Below are 17,499 nucleotides of genomic sequence, written 5' to 3' on the forward strand. Positions count from 1 at the left end.
GAACAACAGTTTCTGTTTTGCATCAGACAGAAATCTCCATCTAACTGAATAATTTACTCGAATAAGAGGGTAGAGCAGCGTATCATTATTTGTGTGAGGCAATTCCCCACTGATGACGTCACAAGTTAGGTAGCCAGTCCATGTTTCTGTAACACTCGTTACATCCTGCAGTATTTAATTATCACTATATTAATATCTTTAAAGTACTTAACATTTCACTTTTTATGTAGATTAAAGTTGAAGCAGAATGTCATAAGCAAGGATGGTGTGTTGAATAAAGATGATTTATTAAGTGGATGAAGCCTTTAGCTGATCGCTTCCTGTGATTGGCTGTTGTGTGAATGTCAACAAAGAATATCTACCAATGATATGCCATTTATTATGCACCCCATACCACTTGTGGGCGGAGCTTGGAACCTCCTACCCGAGCACAACAACCCACCTTATGGGTTGCTGTTTGGCTATTTATAGTGCGTTGGAAAAAATAGAGATGGCGCTAGTTGTATTTTGCAGGGTAATTTGTTATAGGTGTAATTTGATGTCAACAGATGGCGTAAGCTGTACCTTATGGCCACTGTTGACCAGCCAGTTGATAGTGTTCTCTTCTGCCGACAGATGGCATCAGCTGTATCATTATTACTTCCAAATTCCCTTTAAACACTGATCTACAAATCCCTTGGCTTATGATAAGGTTTTATACCATTTATGATAAGTATTAGATAACTGGAGTTCCACAATTACTTTTATTTATCAACTGTTCAGGATATCATTATATAATGTCTGGTTAGGACGTACTGCTCTCGATTGATGAAGATTAAGCCACCCAAGAGGCGGTACGGGCATGAATAGCCCGTAAATACTGCTCTCGTAATATTATTCAAGGAGGGGGGGGGGGGAACTATCAAGTGAAAGCGCCCAGCCGTTACGACTATATAGCACTCGGAAGGGATCAGGATACGGATTTGGGATGGAACGGAGGAAAGGAATGGTGCCCAACCTCTTGGGCGGTCGGGGATTGAACGCGGACCTGTAGGAAAGGAGACTGTCACTCTAACCGTCCAGTCCAAGTGGTTAAGCGTAATATTATTAAAACAACAATTTATGCATATAATAACAGCATTTCACACTAAAAATACTTGGATATATTGAAATTTGGTAGTGAATTCCAATCTAGGAATCTCCTATGACTAAACTGTACTTTTTAATTATTTTAATGTACTACTACTTATTATTAAATTATTAAGTACTTACTATAATAATTAAATAAATTATTTTATTTAATATTTAAATTAAACGATACAATAATAGGTAATAATAAATCATTGTGTAGGGGGACAGGCAGCCAGTGTGTATATATACATGTTAGGCTTATACCAAGGTGCCACAAAGGTGCCAAATTAAAGACTGGGAGCTGCCGGGGCGGGCCCAAGGGCTGCTGGCGGCCCTGGCCAGGCTGAACTTCCGCGCCCTTATAATCACCATTGTTTAATAATCTTCACAGGGAGAAACAACTGTAAATATAGGAATAGTTTATTACAACATACACGGTAAAGAAGGAAATAAAGCTGCCGAAAAAACATTAAAGTCCATTTCAAGTTCAAGTATGTTTATTGTCGGTTCGTTCATGGTAGGCTTGCAGTTACACAACTGGTCGGGGTCCGCTTACACAACCGGTCGGGGTGTGCTTACACAACCGGTCGGGGTGTGCTTACACAACCGGTCGGGGCTCGGGGTGCACAACAAACTACCACTCACTGGTTGAATAGGGGATGCTTAATGAACTATCCACCTCTGGCGGCAAAAATTATATATATATATACTTTGTGTGTGTGTATGTGCAGAAATAATATTAATAAAACAATTAACATCGTGTAGTGTACTCTATGTAGCAAAATATATTATTTTGAAACCCATATCATTCACTAAAAAAAAATTAGGCTACTCTTATTACAAATTAGCTACTTTTTGGCCGTCAGCTGCTACATTCCGCAATTTGGATCTGGCAACCCTGGTGTTGTGTCCCCACACCAGCGTTGCCAGATTGGGCTACAAATAGCGCATTGGGCTACTTTTGAGAGCCCCGCGCTCCCAAATTTTTAATTTCGCTACTTGTTACTTTTTGGGCTAATTTAAAAGCAAGATGTGCTAATTTGGGCTATTAATGTTAAGAATGTACGATTGCGAGGTACATGAAAGTAACTAAGCTATAAATAATTGTAATTAATAATAATTGTAAATATTAATTAATACTAAATAATATTATTTAATATATTCGTCCCAATTCAATGCAGTTTTCTTCCAAGCACAGAAACTTGTAAATATAAATACAAGATAATAGATAGATCGATAAATAAATAGACAACTTTCAAATATTACACCAAGTAATGGCGAGAGGAAAAAACTAAACAGTATACATTACATTTCAAATTAATAATGGATGAATTGTAATAAATTGGTGTATGTTTGTATGTATACCAGACAAAGTCCATTTAATGGCAGAATTTAGCCATTTTGTGTACAAACTTTTATATCTCATATTATTAATTATAACAGTAATCGAAGAAATTCATAGTTTGTATATACAAGAGATGAAACAGCGAGCCATGAGCTAGAGCGATGCGTTGAGTCCATAAGGAGGCCGAGCTTCCGGAAATACCTTCCTGTGATTGGCTGTTGCGGGAATACCAACACTCTTTTATGAATAAAATTTTAACTGAGAAATAGGTCCTTGTGCACAACAACAAGGTTGTTGTGAAAAAGAAAAAAGTTTCTGTTTTGCTCCTAACAGAAATCTCCATCTAACTGAATAATTTACTCGAATAAGAGGGTAGAGCAGCGTATCATTATTTGTGTGAGGCAATTCCCCACTGATGACGTCACAAGTTAGGTAGCCAGTCCATGTTTCTGTAACACTCGTTACATCCTGCAGTATTTAATTATCACTATATTAATATTTTTAAATACTTAACATTTCACTTTTTAGGTAGATTAAAGTTGAAGCAGAATGTCATAAGCAAGGATGGTGTGTTGAATAAAGATGATTTATTAAGTGGATGGAGCCTTTAGCTGATCGCTTCCTGTGATTGGTTGTTGTGTGAATGTCAACAAAGAATATCTAGGCGGAGCTTGGAACCTCCTACCCGAGCACAACAACCCGCCTTATGGGTTGCTGTTTGGCTATTTATAGTGCGTTGGAAAAAAAAGAGATGGCGCTAGTTGTATTTTGTAGGGTAATTTGTTATAGGTGTAATTTGATGTCAACAGATGGCGTAAGCTGTATCTTATGGCCACTGTTGACCAGCCAGTTGATAGTGTTCTCTTCTGCCGACAGATGGCATCAGCTGTATCATTATTACTTCCAAATTCCCTTTAAACACTGATCTACAAATCCCTTGGCTTATGATAAGGTTTTATACCATTTATGATAAGTATTAGGATAACTGGAGTTCCGCAATTACTTTTATTTATCAACTGTTAAGGATATCATCATATAATGTCTGGTTAGGACGTACTGCTCTCGATTGATGAAGATTAAGCCACCCAAGAGGTGGCACGGGCATGAATAGCCCGTAAATACTGCTCTCGTAATATTATTCAAGGAGGGTGGGGGAACTATCAAATGAAAGCGCCAAGCCATTACGACTATATAGCACTCGGAAGGGATCAGGATACGGATTTGGGATGGAACGGAGGAAAGGAATGGTGCCCAACCTCTTGGGCGGTCAGGGATTGAACGCGGTCCTGTAGGAAACGGAGACCGTCGCTCTATTGTCCAGCCCAAGTGGTTAAGCGTAATATTATTAAAACAACAATTTATGCATATAATAACAGCATTTCACACTAAAAATACTTGGATATATTGAAATTTGGTAGTGAATTCCAATCTAGGAATCTCCTATGACTAAACTGTACTTTTTAATTATTTTTATGTACTTACGACTTATTATTAAATTATTAAGTACTTACTATAATAATTAAATAAATTATTTTATTTAATATTTAAATTAAACGATACAATAATAGGTAATAATAATTCATTGTGTAGAGGGACAGGCAGCCAGTGTATATATACATGTTAGGCTTATACCAAGGTCCCACAAAGGTGCCAAATTAAAGACTGGGAGCTGCCGGGGCGGGCCAAAGGGCTGCTGGCGCCCTGGCCAAGCTGAACTTCAGCGCCCTTATAATCACCATTGTTTAATAATCTTCACAGGGAGAAACAACTGTAAATATAGGAATAGTTTATTACAACATACACGGTAAAGAAAACAGCTCGGAAACTAAGGAAATAAAGCTGCCGAAAAAAGCATTAAAGTCCATTTCAAGTTCAAGTATGTTTATTGTCGGTTCGTTCATGGTAGGCTTGCAGTTACACAACTGGTCGGGGTCCGCTTACACAACTGGTCTTTTACAATGTATCAAAATACATTGATACTGCTTACACAATGTATCAAAATATATTACTTTGAAACCCATATCATTCACTGAAAAAAATTGGGCTACTCTTATTACAAATTCGCTACGTTTTGGCCGTCAGCTGCTACTTTCCGCAATTTGGATCTGGCAACCCTGGTGTTGTGTCCCACACTGGTTAGTGTCATCAACGCCTTCAGTGTGGACGTGTGTCTGTGTCAGTCTCTAGTGGTTCCCCAGCTTGTTATTCTTCACCAAGGGAGGCCCCATATCATCAGGTGAATGACCACATCAAACAACACCCTGAATGTCCTTTTAGAACCAATTTATTTATTTATTTGTTTACATTGGACGAGAGTGACAGGTGATAGCACCCAACCTCTCAATTATCCTGTTCAATTCACGTCGACTCGTAGATCATTATTCACGTTTCGTCATCCAGTTCCCGTACTCACAGCCTGGTGAAGACGCAGGTATATGAGTTACTGGTAAACGTAGTTAACATCGTGTGTAATCTCAGGTCTCCCCCTCTTTACTAAGACTTTGAGCTGTAAGGTCCAATTGTACTGTATTGGACTGCGTGTGAACACTCACTCTGGGCCACAGGTCTTCAGGATGTGTCCTCCGAGAGGTACAGCCTGCTTTATATGCAGTGAGGTTGATTGTTGCCGCCTAAGACTGATAAAGATTGTTGTATATTCCTCCCATACTCGTCCTATGAGCGGCAATACCAAAGGGATTAAGAAGGTCTTAATCAGACCTCAGCGGGGTATGTTTACATTTCAATTTATATCTGCACACTTTATACTTGTAATGACATCTAGAAACGAACTATTTTGTGCTGCAACAAATGCGAATTTACAGTATATGTTGTAAATTGAACATAATGTCATTTGTCATAAAAGGAGTAAGTTGGTATGTTGGCACCAGTCAATAGGGTGTTAACAGCACTAAATAATTTGTCTCTGAGCAATACAGGAGATGTAGGGTCTCTCATGACTTTAAGGCAAAAGGTAGTGTTGACTTGCATGATTCTCTCTAGCATGGTTGGAAGCTTCAGTTCTTCCCTCATGTTGATGATTCTTGTGCATCTTGGGGCACCAAGAATTATCCTCATGGCTTCATTCTGTATTACTTCAAGTTTGTCCAACACAGAGGTGGGGAAGTTAATTAGGTGTAAAGCATGATAATCAACTAGAGATCTAACAAACATCATATAGAATAATCTAGCATATTTAATATTGATACCAATATTCTTACTAGTAAGTGTTTTCAGTGGTTTAAGTCTTTTTTCTTAACCTACGGTGTATATCGTTTACAATGTCACTGTTGATACCAACTCCAAGGTATTTGTTCTGCCTACACCTTTCAATGTTCTGGTTGTTAACCTTGAAAGTTATAGGGACAGGGGTTTTTTCTTGGAGATGGAGAACTCTGGATTTAGTTATAGAGATATCAACACCACCCTCAATGCTTTTAGCAGCGAGTGAATCAAGTAGAGCTTGCAGTCTAGTTTAGGTATTTGCAACAATGCATATGCCATCGGCATAACAGATGCGAATGCCACATTTTTTTCAAATGAAAAAATGTGTATTTGCACTTTATATCTCTGTGGACAGTGAAAAATGTTTTAATCATACACTAAGTTTGGTTCAGTCCGAGACTATGATTAAGACAAAGGCATACTTTCTGGTTGATCAGTAAGTTATTGTAGTAGTCTTAACTCTCCCGAGGGTGACAGGTATTGAGCCCAGCTCAACCAACTGGTCTTGTCGGTAAATGTATTTGAAATCACACAAGTTGGAGATTGTACTGTAAATGTAGGTCCGGATTTAGGCATAAGCTATAAACTGCAGCTCGGTCTGAAGGGGCCTCTCAAAATCTTAATTAAATCATTTTTCATTTGTTAATTTTAATCAATATAATATTTAATGATTTAACCTAATTAACATAACCAAATTAATATTAACAAATTAAACCAGATTTATTTAAAATCATCGTTTATAATAAGTTTGTTGGATTTGGTTATTTCATAACTATGCTTAAAAATTAATTTATATTAGATTTAATTATACATGTTTTTTATTACTTTGGTAGATATGTTTTACCAATGATGATTATTGTTCTGTATTTCTATATTACTTGCTATTGCGGCATTCTTTCCATGTTCAGTTGTTACACAGCCTTATTCATTGGTAAAGCTTGCCAAATAGTGGCCTCTACAGCTTTTCTCAGTGTAGGGTCTCATCATGCCTAAATCTGGCCCTGAATATATATGCCTGAGCACTCTCGTGTTTAACAAATTTGTGTCGAGTATGACACAGACCGCGAGCGAGACGTGGTTAAATAAGTGAATAATAGTGTTATCTGGGCCGAGCAAGATAGCAAAAAAAAAAAAAAAAAGTAGCAAAATTAGAAGAAAAACTGCAAAAAGTAAAGAGATAAAAAAAAACGTATTTTATATATGCCTACATGTTAATTAGTTTAGTTAATATGCACCGTGAGCCTATGCTATAGCAGTAATGGAAATATGTTAATACTATGAGAATGTGAATTATATTAGTTTTAACATTTGCACCAAATGCTGCTCGCGATTAGCGGTTTCTACGAAATATGCTTAACAAGCCACAATGTAGAACCGCCTACCCACCGGAGTTATAAATGTCAAGACATTACTTTAAGTAAAGTAATAGTTGTTAAACGATTTGGCGGGGTCGTATTCCGGGGAACATTGGATTATAGACTTGCCCGAAACGCTACGCATACTAGTGGCTGTACAAGAATGTAAGAACTCTTGTATATATAAATAAAATAAAATAAAATAAAATAAAATAAAATATATTTCAAAATCCAGTTGGAACAATGGGGAAAACCTTTGGCAAGCCTCCACCTTCCTGTCCCTATTGAGGCCACTAAAGAGATAGTGGTCTTTATGTAAATTCTGGTAAATAATTATGTACATATATGGATACAAGACATTATCTTTTTTTAGCGTGTAAGCAAACTGCAAGAGTAAGCAGGTAAACCATGAAAATGAGCTGGTAAATGACGGGTGTAAGCAGGTACGCAATGGAAAACAAATTTCCAATTTCAGACTTTAAAATAATCACAGGGAAGGTCGCTGTAGATTGTCAATATTTCTTACAGTAGTACTGGGGCTTACCCTGAATGGCCTATGACACTCGCATACCCTGCATGTGTCACCTTGGAGAGTTAGGCGCTTGCTAGTCCTGAGCATCTGGCTCTCGAACTTCGGACTGAGAGACATTCTATTTTATAGATATAGATTGTAGTAATGGAAATTGCTTTTATTGTGTAAATGAATAATAAGAAACCTATTTTTCTTAAACAGTTACACATGCAACCACATATACTAGTTTATGAATAACATATTGTATGAATAACAATTTCCAAACCAAAATTTCGCCCAACGTGGGGCTCGAACCCACGACCCCGAGATTAAGAGTCTCGTGCTCTACCGACTGAGCTAGCCGGGCATGGGATGTAGATGACACATGCAAATATTTTAATTTGTTTATATACATTATTAGTAGATATGCTTATTTAAATTTTTGAAAGGCCTGATCACTAAGAGCAATGGAATGTAAAACCTAGCACTGCAGTCGCCGACCAAAAGTTATGTATGTACTCTGTATGTTAAGGACACGAGTTTCCAGAGTAGCTACCTGAAGTCTACTTAACTGTGAACCGGGCGATATTTTTTTTTCTTTCAGCGTAGATAAGCTCCGTCTTTATTTCAAGATGTGTTGCCTATCTCTGGTTAAAAATCTGATGACTTAAAAATTCTTTTTTGGCACGAACAAAAAGTCAACATTAGGCATATTTCAGGTGGTTTATAAGTATTTTTCATGGCCTAGATAGCTCAGTTGGGAGAGCGTTAGACTGAAGATCTAAAGGTCCCCGGTTCGATCCCGGGTCTGGGCAGACTTTTGTTATAAATGTGTGGAAGACACATTGAAGGTGGTATGTGTGGTGTACACACACCACATTGTTGATGTGGTGAGTGGTGTTAAGTAGTTGTTGTGTTAAGCAATTGTTTAGGACGTAGAGTAGTTGAGGATTAAACTCGATCTAATAATCAAGTGCTCAGTTTCTTATCATGTGGTTGTCTTAATCCCAAATTAATGCCTTCAGCATTAATACCTTCAGCTGTAATGGAGTATTCAAATGTTTTTGGTATCAAAATTCTTACTTTGAATTTATCAATTCTAAAACACATTTTCCACTTGGTAGATATGTAATAGTGACTAGTGTAATTAATAGTGCTTAAATTAGTCTGTAATCTCTAATGCTCATGTTGTTCCATTCATGTCTTAGAACCTTAGCTGTTCACCATTGTTCACCCAATGTTCACACCTATTGACTCATTGTTGAGGGCCTGGTTGTAAACCACGCCCTCAATCAATATGGTGGGTCGTTTTCCATGGGGAAAATTAGTAGGATAAAGATTGAATTCAAACGAGCCACGGAAAGGGAAAGCTCTAAGGTATCTAACTAGTTGGTAATTTTAAATATATCAAATGTTGCACGTAATTGGCCACCAAGTTGCTTATCAAGCCGAGTTTTCCTGAAATTATATATTTGTCTAATGTGTGTTTTTTTCTAATTGTTTTTATTATGGATTTTTTTGGGGGAATTATTATGGAATCACATTATATTGACTTTATTTTTTGTTTAATTTCAGTTAAAACTAAATTTGAGCAAACCTAGCCAAGTCAGCAATTCATGTTCTTAATATTTTTGTTTTGTTTTTTGAGATATATACAAGAGTTGTTACATTCTTGTACATAACAAAATATATAATATAACATAATATAACATAATATAACAAAATATATAATATAACATAATATAACAAAATGTTCTTAAATATTAATTCAAATAAACCAATTTGAAAAGGAATATTTGAAAACGATGAAAATCACTCTTCCATGTTAGGCAAATCGGGCCTTGCATATTAGACCAAGTAATGCGTTCTGGCTATTCGGTACAACATACCCGTTATTAGGCCGCTTTATACAGTACTGTATAAACATAACGCACTTCCCAGTGTATGTTTACTAAAAGTTTACTTAAACTTGAATTATGTTCTGAACTAATGTAGTATTGCTGGCTGGTCAATCAACCTCAAAGGCTATGTACAGTATTTTTTCTACCTTAAATCTATAAACTTTCGTGTAGATATTCTACATAAATTTTATAATTTTGCGTGTGACCGAGGGAGAGTCGCTCTACTCATGTCAGCAAACATTATGGACTGTTATCACTATGTTAAATCACTCATTGTTTATATTAACAAAACAAATAATTATTCAAAGTTATTTTGCTTGCTGTGCCATCAACCAAACACTACAATCGTCCCCAGTACTTCAGATTAGTTACTGACTATGGCGTTTATGTGATAAGCATTTTGGGTATTTTACACAAATCGAACCAATATAGTTTATTTAAAAGTTATATAATAATCAAGTACGTAAAGTTATAGTGGTGTACAATGTGATTACGGATCTTATGATAAGTGCCTTAGACTTATGATAAGCGCGTACAACATGCGTAAGAAAGTGAAAATTCTTGTGAAGTTAGTCGTGAAATTAACTTTGCATCAGTAAGACGTCTTGATGAACTCATAAGAAACTGTAAAAGTTTCAAACTCATTACGGTGCACGTACTGTGTCAGACGGCGACACAGGGGTGAAGTAAAACTTCTTAGTGAAGCCAAAGTTACAGAGCTGTGGAACGCCTGTGAGAAGCGTTTTGGCATGTTCCTTGAGGAACTCTCTGTACAATTCGCCAAATTCATTATCATGAGCGTGCTGCGCCAGGGTGCGACACAGGGCCGTGATGAAGGGAGTTCCGTCCTTGGTAAAGGTGTACGATGTGAAACTTCCGTCGCTGGAGTAGAGGCACATCATGTCCCGTAGAGGCTCCTCCACTCTTGTATCGTGGATGGTGCTGCTTGATCTAGGAGTCTGATCCTTATAATAGCCACAACAAAAGTCGAAGATGAACAGTTTGGGTTTATGTTTTAATCGTGGACATTCTGAATCTTTAAAGAGGCCACAAACCCATTCAGTTGTTAAAAGTTTCACTGTCATTAGTTAGAAACTTTTCGTTTCCAACACCATGACTAGAGATGACAAAAACAGCACATCCAACATGGTCGAGGACTTCCATGTCCCTGACACTCGTCAACACTTGCTTGGTCTGGTGTGCCGTCAAGGAGGAGTGTGAGTGTCCAGTGTATCCCATTTTCCCGAAGACGTTTGACAGGTTGTTGACGTCAGAGTGTGAAGCCTCGAGGTCCAGGTCGGGACGGTCCTTGAAGGAACTGTAGCTGAGGATACAGACGTATCCTCGGGGGTCTGTGTCCATCTTGTACACGTTGGGGCCTGAAGCCTGGCCTCTTGCTGGCCTTCACTCGCAGCCTCAGTGGACCCATCTGGTAAAGTACATCGATAAATTAGTGAATGTAAGTAAACTGTTTATTAAGGAAGAATATAATCATAAGAATATTCCATAGTTAAAAATTAAGTTCAGAAGAGAATGGTAACGAACGTTTACAAAGAATGTTGCTACTTACCGGAAGTTCATTATCAAGGGTTTCACCATTACTGAAGTTGAAACCCATCAGGGCTTTGGTTTCTTTTATGGTTTCAGGTGTTCGTCGCTGAAACATATTAATTTTATTATTTATTAAATTATTCTTGATGAAAAAACTTATCAATTGAAAGTGTGAGCCATAGTGGTGTACAGTGAGGAAAGTCTCACCTGAGGGAGCATGCTGAGGATAGTTTGTCCGTGTAAGGTTAGAGCCAAGTGGCGGGCTGTGGTGACCCTCAACTCCCGGGCCAGGGCTCCCTCCACCATCCTCCCAGCGTGGTAGTCTGGGTCACCACCAAGACTCAACACCTCTTGTATCCTCCTCTTGTCCCGCCACAAAACTGCCTCAAATAACGGCGCAGCAAGCTGTAGGAAGAACACATTTATGTACTATGTTACACTAATGGATTAACAGATATAGTGTTAGAAAATGCTATTATCAGTTCGAAATCATATCTGTGTAAGTAACAGGTTAGGAAAGCCTCGTGCTGGCTACACCATGTTTACATAGAACCAGAACGGTAAAAATCACTAACCAAGTCCTTGTAAGTTCTGTTGGAGTTGTCTCGCTTGTCATGATTCAGTCCGTCATCAGCCATCAGAATCCTCAAGACCTGAGTGTGGCCCTTAATGGCGGCCAGGTGGGCCGGCGTGCGGCCCTCCTTGTTGACAATGTTGGGGCTGATGAACTTGAGGAGGAAGAGCACCACCTCGGGCTGGTTGCTAGCTGCTGCAGCGTGCAGGAGCGTACACCCAGTCTGGGCTTTGGTCACCACAGGACCCGTGTCATGTATAAGAGCCTCGACCTTGTCTAGGTCACCCATCTCGACAGCTTTGAATATTTCTCCCTGGAAATGAAGGTACACGAACACCTTTATTAAGAACATTATAGCCCGTGGATGTTTACTATCTCACGCTTCTGAAATTGCAACATTATGAGCAGATGCATTAATTATAGTGTACCTTTTTAAGATAGATGTTTGATGCTGAATGGTTTGGTGTTGTCTTCATCAATTTCTTTGTTGACAATCGTGTTTTCATGACGCTTCGCCTCAATTGTGTTTTGGTGGACATGGCTGGTGACAAGTACCCACATCTCTTTGGTGTACTTCTAGTAGCAACACAACATTGTGACGGACCCGTCGATGTTTTCCTTCTTGATTTTTTCAAGGCCTTGTCAAGTTAAGTCTTCGTTAGTATCAGTGAAATTTAGTCTGGTGAATAAAACAAACACACACGCAATGGGGGGTAGGGGTAGTGACTCTTACGACAACTGGCTGAGTATGAACAGTTTATGTAAACATCGCTCAATAGAAGTCCTAAAAAGGCGAAGATTAGTTTATCTGGATGTTTTGATAACACAATTTAATGTTTAATTACAAAAAATCCAGCTTTAGATATGAAGAATATACTTAGGAGCATTTGTCGGAGAAATGATGGCTAACATGCGTAATTAAAGGCAATAATGAGAGGCTGGGGACTTTAGTAAACATTATTAGTAGTACAAGAGGCAATCGGTAATTGCATTTCTGAAGCATAAATATGCCCATATCAAAATAATATTCCTCAATGAAACATTTACATATAAAGGAGCGTCCGACTTGATTTATGGTCATTGTAACTTCAACATCTGTATAATTATTATTATTAACCAATTACAATGTGACAAGGATTTGCTCATATTAATAACCACAATAAATTGTAGCGTAATACTCACAAGACAGCTGCGATGACTTAAAAGCCCACAGGTAAATTGTATTTATCATATAAACCAAACGTGCAATTGTTTGATAGCCTAATAAGTATATTACCTTTGTGTTGTCATCGGTGTTAGGCTCCAAGTTCTGAAGTGCGGCTACAGCTGTGGCAAGTGCTCTGTTCTGAGGCTTCGATCTGTAACACGTGTAGATACAGTATAATTATTAGTTTGGACAATTGTGTTATATAATCATATTGATGAAGATAACATTAATGAAGGCGTGTTAGCCTTTCCACAGTTTAATTCGTATTAAGAAGTCATTAGCGTTAAAATAATGGATATACAGTATTCAAATGGAAGGAGAGTTACTTATGGGTAAGTAGTATTAAAATGGAGTTAAATATCACAAAAAGGAACACGAAACAATATATATATAGTTTAGTCAGGGAAGACATGTAAATATTAATTCGAAAATAGGAAAGACATGGAATAGCTGAACTGTTTCGAGAGTAGGTTTGCAATGTATATTAGTGAGTTTGGTTGTGTAAATAGGAACTATCTCGTATGGGCGAATAGGCTCTCTGCAGTTCATTACACTCTTTGTTGCGCATTTCAGAATATTTTGATATTCCTTTGTGTTATATTACACGAAAATCCTCGGCAAATCTGATTCATATGAAATCACACGTCTAAAATTTGTTCTTGTATTCATGAATGATATCCATTTGTTTTATTCAAATATTTTGACACAGACGGTACCTTATTTTGATAAGTGCTTCCTCTATTCTTCTCTAATACTTACCTAAACAGTTTCAGGAGTTTAGGATAGAAGGTGGGGCACAATGCTGCCTGTGCATTGTGTGTGTGTGTTTTCACCAGGCTAACCAGAGCTTGGCTAGCCTCAGTGGACACCGTGTCATCGTTGTGCAAGGTGAGGCTACACACTGCTGGTACACACCGCGCCAGATGGGTAAAGTAAGTTGGTGAGCTATTCTCCGCACACAGGACACGCAATAACCACGCTCCTGTTCTTAATTCGTTAATATTCGTGTCATCCAGAATCCTGAAACACGAATACTCTGCTAATATTTTTTTAGGATTAACAAGGAGCACATCTAAGGAGACGTTATGTTCTGTTAATAATATTCACGAGAAAGCCAATAATGAATAGGTAGACGAAAGGTAAGTTTCTTATTATGGGGATACAAATGCTTCAAGAATAAAAGTGAAGTTAGGAAGCCGATATGAAGTTTTCTTATTTTTTTTAAATAACACTTGACAATTTCTATTGTTTAGATGCATTCCTAGGAATAACAAACGCGTGGTTGACATTTTATACTACTAGAACAATTAAAAACCTCGATCATAGCTTAGGTTGGGTTCTCAAGTTCGAACGCTTCTGGTTAGGCAATTTTTTTCCGGTGTCAAATCGCGACACGTGGGCTGAGATGGTAGTGTGACTTACCTTAACAGAGGGGTGAAGACATCTTGAGCCAGAACTAAGTTACGGTTAATATGGTTGTCTGCGCCAACATTAGCCAGGGCCCACATGGCTGTGTGGCACACCTCAGAGGACGTGTGTCTCAGGAGGCGCGCGAGGGCGGGTACAGCACCAGCATCCACCACAGCTTGGGTGTGTTCACTGGTGCCGCACGCTATGTTGCACAACACCCACGCTGCTTCGTTCTGCAATACGCCGTACTCTTATAAATATAAAAGCCAATAAAAAATGCACGTGTTCAAGAAACATAAACGTTCCTGCAGGAAGTGCTGGACCAATTGTAATTGATACATGTTGAGCCTGCGAGCTGTTCCAAGCATCATCCTTATAGGTGAAATTATCGCATGACAAGTCTAGCCTCAGTAGAAGAACTTTCGGAATCGACTCCCGGTAAATTCCAGATAAACCAACCCATCACAGGCCTTAATATATGTCGTCCCATAACTTCAGATGCCGAGTACGAGCTCCTTACTACACACACGCACTCCCCTTGCCCCCTACCTACCTACCTATATATGCACATAGAACTCCCCCTCTTAAACTATTTTCGTTATTGGTTGGTGCTGCTGGAAGTACCATTGTTTAGGAACTTCGAGGCGTTAATACTGCTAGGCTAAATTCTGCTGAAAGTCACTGATTTTGCACCACCTACGATGTATAACTAACCAGAGGTAAACTTAGGCCGCAAATTATTCACATACTTCACCATGTAATTGAATGCGAAAAAATCCGAGAATTTAGGGGCCATTTAATATTCAAGAAATGTTCATGTATATATTTAATCCGAAATAACATTCTTCAAAATCCTTGACAAACACCATATGTTTATATATTAATTTTTTTTTTTAAATACTGTTGACATAGCTAGCCTACCGAACGTACCGTAATATTAACTAGTTCTGCAGTACAAATATTATTATTGTAACTTGATGACATTTGATACAAATGAAAAGCCTGATACTAATACGTAACAAATGTTAAATTGCCTGGTTTAAAGAACATTGGGGTGCAGTTGAATCTATTCAACTGCACCAGAATTTATTATGTCCAATAGTCTTTCTGCCACTGTTCTGGCACGAGCATGAATAGCTCGTAAGTGCCACCGCCCTGTTTCCTAACTAGTATATACCTAGAACTTTCCTGAATCTAATACTAAGTTGCTAATCTTTATTTCACGTGTTTTCTGGCAATCTCGACAGTTAGAAACTATTCTGTACCTAAAATCATTTTAACAATTATTTGTATCGCAGAAATACTTCAGTTATCAAATCTGACTTTCCATTTTACGCCACAAACACCATAGTTTATATCAATATAAATACGATCATGAGAGTATTTTAACATGCCTGTAATTGCCAGCTGTGATCACTCTGGAGGAGGAGCACAAGTCTTGGGAGAGCGCCAGCCTGCAGGAGGCGCTCCATGAGCTTGTCCTCTGGTCCATGATTCAGGAGGAGCCTCAGCTCGTGTGCGGCCTTCGTCTGCTCTTCAGGACTCGAGCTGAATAGACTCTTCAATATCTGCCCCGTCGCCTCATCACCTCCGGTCAACACCTAAAAGGTACACCAACATGATTTTAGTGATGGCATTGATGAATATATAAGTATAGTTTTATGATAAATGTTAAGGTGATGACTGAGCCGCATATAACCTATGTTGATCACTAAGCACGATATATGCCATACGCACCTGTTGGGGGACGGCGGTACACGGAGACATACTGATCAGAGATCCTACCTGTGGGAACACCAGAAGTTGACATAAGCATTCGGGTTGGGTTGCAGCATTACTATAAATATATTAAAGCCTAAGGCCGAAGCTATAATGATGGATGAGGTGCTCTACGCTGGCTACATACTTTCACTAATAGTTTCATTGATCCGGGAATACGAGTCCCGTGAAAGTCGACGAAGGAACTTAATACATCGCCACGAACATTTATAAGCTCAATGCATTAACATTTTGTTTGTACCGTCAGTCATTTGCACGAAGTGAATTACATTACACAAGGGCATGGAAGGTTATTTTGCATATGAACGCAATATTCTTATTACCACAGAAAACAAAAGGAATATAGTTAGTGTTGGGCCTAGATCAGTTAAAATACATTTTTAATAAAAACTTACACTTGTATGCTGTTACTGAAGATATCGAAGAATAATAAAGTAAAGCTACTGAAAGTAAGATACCAAAAGTATCTTAGTATAGATCTGCAGTACAGTGTGATCGCCACACCAGTCAGCTGCTGAGGGGCGACTGGACGGGACACCTCTCAGAGCCACCTTATATGTGCGGGCCTGAGGGAGGGGGGAGGGCGGCACCAGCCAGCAGCGCGCCAGCTGGAACTTGTCGACAGTGCCGGGAGCTGCTACACGCGCGGACATGTGGTACTGTGACGTATACGAAGCTCGCATGCACGCGCGCGCGTGATGCTGATAAGCGAGATTGGCTAACATCAGAACATCCTTCAGGGACCTGTGTAAGGAATCATTCAGAACCTTGTACACAGTATATGTAAGACCAATCCTGGAGTATACGGCCCCAGCATGGAGTCCGTACCTTAGTCAAGCGCAGGACTAAGCTGTAAAAAGTTCAAAGGTATACCACTAGGCTAGTCCCAGAACTAAAAGACATGAGTTACGAGGAAAAGGCTGCATGAAATGCACCTAACGTCGCTGGAAAATAGGAGAGTTCGGGGAGATATGATCACTACCTTCAAAATTCTTAGAGGAATCGACAGGGTAGATTAAGATAAACTTTTTAACACGGGGAGTACTCGAACAAGGGGACACGGGTGGAAACTGAGTACCCAAATGAGCTACAGGGACGTTATAAAGAACTTTTTCAGTATCAGATTAGTTAACAGTTGGAATACATTAGGCAGTGATGTAGTGGAAGCAGACTCCATACAGTTTCAAATGTAGATATGATAGAGCTCAGTAGGCTCGGGAACCTGTACATCAGTTGATTGACAATAGAGAGGCGGGACGAAAAAGCCAGAGCTCAGCCCTCGCAAGCACCAGTAGGTGAGTACAACTACGTGAATACCCACACCCGTGCGCACTCACTCCCTCACTCACTGTATTTGTGGTCGGTCTCAAGCCCATTGATGATGTGACGATGTGCATTGAATTTTGTAACTAGCTCGTCAAGATTGTAACTTGCTTAGATAAATGAATGTTGGGGTTCAGTCCCTGAGCCAATTATGTGCCTCTGAAACCCTTTCCACTACTGCCCAGTAATTTTCAGTTTGAGTAATTAATTC

The 17,499-nt window shown here is 38.9% G+C and overlaps 3 non-coding genes across 3 annotated transcripts; 1 reads left to right on the forward strand and 2 right to left on the reverse strand.

Moving 5' to 3' along the window:
- Positions 1-7,837: 7,837 nt before the first annotated feature.
- On the reverse strand, positions 7,838-7,910 carry TRNAK-CUU (transfer RNA lysine (anticodon CUU)). The gene has a single exon. It is a non-coding gene; the product is annotated as a tRNA-Lys (tRNA).
- A 375-nt stretch (positions 7,911-8,285) lies between these two features.
- On the forward strand, positions 8,286-8,358 carry TRNAF-GAA (transfer RNA phenylalanine (anticodon GAA)). Its single transcript has one exon. It is a non-coding gene; the product is annotated as a tRNA-Phe (tRNA).
- Positions 8,359-9,865: 1,507 nt separating this feature from the next.
- On the reverse strand, positions 9,866-16,546 carry LOC123773471 (uncharacterized). The gene is made up of 11 exons (XR_011225773.1): positions 16,361-16,546; positions 15,924-15,971; positions 15,581-15,787; positions 14,199-14,419; positions 13,536-13,796; positions 12,846-12,927; positions 11,998-12,207; positions 11,571-11,882; positions 11,203-11,400; positions 11,015-11,101; positions 9,866-10,873 (listed from the first exon to the last, which is right to left on the reverse strand). It is a non-coding gene; the product is annotated as an uncharacterized protein (transcript).
- Positions 16,547-17,499: the final 953 nt, after the last annotated feature.

This window comes from Procambarus clarkii, chromosome 89 (genome assembly GCF_040958095.1).
Source record: "Procambarus clarkii isolate CNS0578487 chromosome 89, FALCON_Pclarkii_2.0, whole genome shotgun sequence".
Classification (NCBI taxonomy): domain Eukaryota; kingdom Metazoa; phylum Arthropoda; class Malacostraca; order Decapoda; family Cambaridae; genus Procambarus; species Procambarus clarkii.